Below are 5,609 nucleotides of genomic sequence, written 5' to 3' on the forward strand. Positions count from 1 at the left end.
AGTTTTCAAAATCTTCAGGATAAATATGATCAAGAGCAGAGAGATTTCTTTAGATACCTTCAATTCTTATGTAAATAGTTCTATATCTGATGGTTTGTAGGAGAATGAGTGTTGATTACTGATGAAGGAGGTGAAGATAAACGGTAAGTGTTTAAATGTGAAGAGTATAAATGGATGCAGTCACCATTAAAGATGATGGAGGACAGAAACATTTCAGGACTGAGTGTTGATCTGGATATATTACTTCTTTCTTTGCATATACATATAAAAGGCTGGAAAAGAATAAATACAAAAATATAAGGGTTGTACATTTCTGTGATGTTACCCTCTCCAAAGAAAAAGAAAACGTGTTACTCATGGAAGGCCGTTGGAATCGGACGGACAATAAATAGTTTTAAATCAATAAAGGAAATATTAAATCCATGTTTTGTGCAATAAGTGGCAGTAAGAGGGATTGTGTATCCAGCCCTTATACAATCCATACGTAATAATCTGTCATGCTGAAAAAACATCAACTTCTCCTGAGTCCAAAGCTCAAGATATTAAAGGGTTAATAATTACCAAAAACACAGGGTTGTTTCCTTTCAGTCGTTTGATTAATGAGTACAGAGAAGTGGTGAATTCCTGCCACACTCCTTCCTCCTGTGGATGTAACAGTTGTTCTTCTTGTTCTGTTGAAGATAAAGGAAGAATGTGAGGTCGAGGTGAGCCTGAGGGTCACAGGTGAGAAATGGAAAGAAACAATCCTTCCACTTTGGGCTCAGAGGAAGTTGTGTCCTGATCCCTTGTTGGGTTTAACACACCTGAAGGACTTGGGAGGGGATACCTTTGGTTTGTTCAACTCTCTGACTTGAATGGACGAGCTTCAGAAAATTCATGTGCCCCTCCTCCTGCTCCTCCTCCTCCTCCTCCTCTGAAGAAGAAGAAGAAGAAGAAGAAGAAGAAGAAGAAGAAGAAGAAGAAGAAGAAGAAGAAGAAGAAGAGAGAGAGGCCCGGGCTGCTAACTCCTCTGTCACCATGAAAGAATTTACTGCCATTGAAGGAAAGAGTAGCTTGAGGGGATCTTTCCTCCGCCTCTATCTTTTACACCTCACTGTCAGCAGAAGATGTTTCCTTCTGATAGAACAAAGGTGGAGAGATCAGGCGGTGTTTTGAATGTTCCTGTCAGCTGTGGCTGTGTGTAAACACGTGCCCCCCTCTCTAACCATGCAGAGGATCCCTGTGAGTTCAGTGAACACAAACCAGCGCCGACAAAGGACGACCTGAAACACTCCTCTGTGCTGAAAATGCTAAAGTCTATCTTCTTTAAGACCGGATCAGATCCAGTCCCCTCTTCCAGACAGGACTCAGTCTGATCTCATCTTAATCCACCATGAGCAGAGCACTTTGCAGCATTTAGCAGTTACAGTGGCAAGGACAAACTTCCTTTAACAGGCAGAAACCTCCAGCAGGACCAGACTCATGTTAGACACACATCTGCTGAGACCGTGTTGGAGAGAGGGATAGAGGGAGATGAAGAGAGAGAGAGATGATAGTGGGGAGACGGATAGTAGTAGTTGTAGCAGCTGGAGTCTGGACCACGTCCACAGCAGCAGAGATCCAGAGGAACCTACGAGACAAGGGAGCTCAGGGACTCCAGAAAGGTCTATGGTTAGTAACTTTAATGGGACAGGAAGAGTTAAAGTGAGAGACAGGCAGAGAGAGGAGAGAGAGGGAAAGACAGGATCCCAGTGTGTCAGTCTAAGCCTATAGCAGCATAACTAAGACCTGGTCCAAGCCTGATCCAGCTCTAACTATAAGCTTTATCAAAAAGGAAGTTTGAAGCCTACTCCTCAAAGTAGAGAGGGTGTCTGCCTCCAGACCCTGACTGGTAGATGATTCCAAAGGAGAGGGGCCTGATAACTGAAGGTCTACCTCCCATACTACTTTTAGAGACTTTAGGTACGATGAGCAGGTCTGCATGTTGGGCGTACAAAGGTGTCAGATCATTAAGAGCCAACCTTTAAACAGACGACAGTCCCCATCATTTAAACATTTAGTTTATGGTTTGTGTTTTACAGCATCAAAACATTCCTGTTCTCAGTTAAGGAGGATCTCAAATTTGGAACTTTGAGTCTGTAGAGTCTTGATAACCTTTCTGGTAACTGTCTTTATTTGTATTCTTTAAAGGAGACGTAGAATATTCGGTGTTATCATCAGAAATGGAGATGATCGACTGAAATAAGTCACACAAAATGATATCAAGTGTTGAGATGAAGACGCTCACACGAGGTCTATGGTTAGTAACTTTAGAGGGACAGGAAGAGCCCGGCCTATTTGGACCTTAACATTCGTGTTTCTTTACAGCAGAAGATAAGAAGTCAATTTTAAAGACATGTACGTCAGAATGTCATCAGCATACCAATGATAACAGGACACAGCATGCTGTTCCACCTCAAACACATCCCTGATTTAGACGTGTTTAACCTCAGACCTTATTTCAATAAACCAAAGGCAACATCACAACGACATTATTGATTTAGAGGAAGTTATATTAAAAACTGCTGTGTGGTTAATCAGCATGTAGCTGTAAGGCAACAATTCAATATAATAAAATGTACTTGATTTAAAAATGATTACCAGAGTTTTTCAGTTCCTGTTATATGGTCAAGTATGAACTATCAAGGTCAGACCCTTAGCACCAGGGGTTTAGCCTTTTTGAAGCCTTCCTTTTTATTTTCAACCTAACGAGCATCTCTGTGGACTGAGGGAGGAACCCAGAGTGTTCAGAGGGAGCTCATGCATGCAGGAGGAGGACATGAAAAATCATATAGAAATGCCCCAGCCCGAATTCGAACCTGAACCAACCCAGTCTCAAGTAATGACCATGTGATCGAGTCAGAACCTCCAGAATAAGCATGAAGCTCCCTTCAGGGTGAGGACTGAGCTTTAATCTAAACTTCAGCCGTGTTGTTGTCCACATATATAAGTCTTATTTTCAGTGTGCAGAGGGAACCAATTAGCATGGCTCACTAATAAACTGCTGCAGCTGTGATCTGGGGCAGCCATTTAAACTTTTATTCCCTTCCTGTTTTCAGAATCAAAAACACTGAAGCTGGCATTTAAGGTGTCAAACAAACATCAGCCCGCAGCGTGGATCTGTTCCCTCTCACACAGAAAGAAGTGAAGGTGCATTCACGCTAAAGGTTAATAGATAGTTTGTGAAGACATTCCTGAGAAGTGTCAGAAATGTAAAAAGTGCCTGTGTGATTAGATGCCTCTGTAACCTTATGAAAACATCCAAAGCTCCGCTGAGAGCGCTCTGTCAATATGTAATGCTGTTTTTATGAGTGTTTGTTTCTGTGGCTTTAAAAACAGAACACGGCCTGAATGGAAACACACACCGAATCGAGTGTTTGCAGTGAAGTGCAGTCGTAGGGATCTCTTTATCTCTGTGTTCAAAAGGACTGGCGAAGAGGAAACAGGAGGTTGAGGAGACAGAGACACGGACACGGTGTCTCTGTCTTGGTTGGCGTCACTTTTTATCAGTGCAGCACACGGCTGTCTCCTGATAAACTCTGACAGGTTTCTGATGACACTGGAGGATGCTCCTGTTGTTGCAGGTTCGAGGGCCTTCAGAGGGAAAGTTCCAGAAGTGGAGTTTATTTTGTGATATTCTCCTCAGAGATTAAAGAGAGAAAGTATGCAGAGTGTAAAGGACACAGGTCCAGAGTGAGGTCACAAACAGACTAACTATATTAACCAAAGACATTTCTCATGAAGGACAGTGAAGGAAGGTTGAATATAAATAAACCTGATGCTGGGTCCTGGTTCAGTTTGACCTGCAGCTGAAAGAGCACTGCTCACCCTGTCACGATTCCCATGGTGATAACAACCTGCTCACTTCACCTTCACAGAGACAACACCATGTGATAGCAATCAGTCATGAGAACACTTTTAAAAATGTGGCAGTAAAACACCCTGATGGTGAGATGTTATTTCCTGCATTACACAGATCTGAGCCTCTGCGTTGATAAGCCTCAGTCTGTGTTTGATATTGGTCCTATCAGTGCGCTCCATCCCGAGTCTTCACCCACTCGTTTGTTTTGATAGAAAGAAGCATCTTCCTCTCCGTCGCCCGTACAGCTGGGCAGCAGCAGCAGCAGCAGCGTGGCTGGAGCTCGGGGTTACTCGGCCACCTGGCTGTAAGTGCGTCAGAGGTTTTCATGTGGGGGGTGTTTCCTCGCATTGTGCTGCGGCCCGCTCACAGAGTGCACAATGTTAAACGCTGAATATGTCATCTCTTCAGGGAGCAGATGGAGAGCCAGGAATACGTGCCCCGCTGAGACGAGCGGGTTCATTTCTAAAGAAGTCTTTAAAACGCCATGACTCATCTTGGGAAAAGCTTCTGGAAACAGCGAATGGTGTCTCTTCAGCATGCAAACCACTGAAACCAAACAGTGTCTGCCATCTTTGTTTCATCATCATCATGTTGACCTGTGGTTGCCTCCTGAAGACGAGGAAGAGGGAATGTTTGTGGTTTGTCGCTGAGGACAAATTTAGCCAAATACTGATTTGAATAAAAATATGTTGGCGCCTGTCTCGTCTTGATTCATAAAGGATGAATGTAACCTCTTACGGTGTGGTCAGAGTGTCACCGGCTGTGTAGAAACCGTGTCGGGAACCAGGTCTCATTTGCACAAGTGTTTACAGAGGGAGCGATATTAAATAAAACCTGGAGTTATCCATCTCTTCCTGCCGAGTGATGACAAACTAACCCAAGCGCGATGCCTCCATGTTTGTCAGAGCAGCCGGCGCGTGAAGTGACATGCTGCTGAACAGACGTTTGGTATCATGATCAGGAATCAATCTGAGGATTAATAATAAAGACTGGAGTGTTCGTCAGAGTGCAGAGTGTCAGGACGACCCTGCTCTGTGACATCTCCATGAAGTGAACACAAAGAGGTTTTCTCTTGCAGCACAAAGACAGCTCACCATGACGGATGGATGACGCTCGTTATGTAACAGGAGGTGATTTCTGCTGCGTGCAGCCGACATTAAAGAACTCAGCAGGTGACATGTCACTTATTTATTCAAAACCAAAGTATCGAAACACATCACTACAAAAATACATCACAGCAAACTGTATCATAATATAATAATATATATAAGAAGCAGAACATCAACACACCTTTCAAACTGTGCAAATGTACAAAGCAGTGAACGCTGGATTTAAGACGTGCACACAGATTCAAGTTCTCTGGACCAAACCAGAGAAGAAGAAGAAGCAGCAGATCTAACATGCACTAACCTGAAGACCTCTGTCTTTATGTAAACATTCACGAGAGCAGCTACTCTGATATGAGTTCATGTTTAATAATTCATGTGAAGCTGGAACATGTGGATTGCTATTTCCACCCAGGTCCAAAATCAATATTTACAGAACGTATGAAATTCAGGCGGATATGGATTTGTGGAATCAAGATGAATCAGCCAATCCAAGGACAAAAAGTCACACTGACATGTTTTATTATAAACTTCTAGAAGTGTGCGGGACTCTGAACTTTTATCTTGAATCAGATATTTTGGATTCATGACAGAAATAAGAACATCTTAAACTCTCTGTTTAG

The sequence above is a fragment of the Notolabrus celidotus genome, chromosome 2 (genome assembly GCF_009762535.1).
Source record: "Notolabrus celidotus isolate fNotCel1 chromosome 2, fNotCel1.pri, whole genome shotgun sequence".
Taxonomy (NCBI): domain Eukaryota; kingdom Metazoa; phylum Chordata; class Actinopteri; order Labriformes; family Labridae; genus Notolabrus; species Notolabrus celidotus.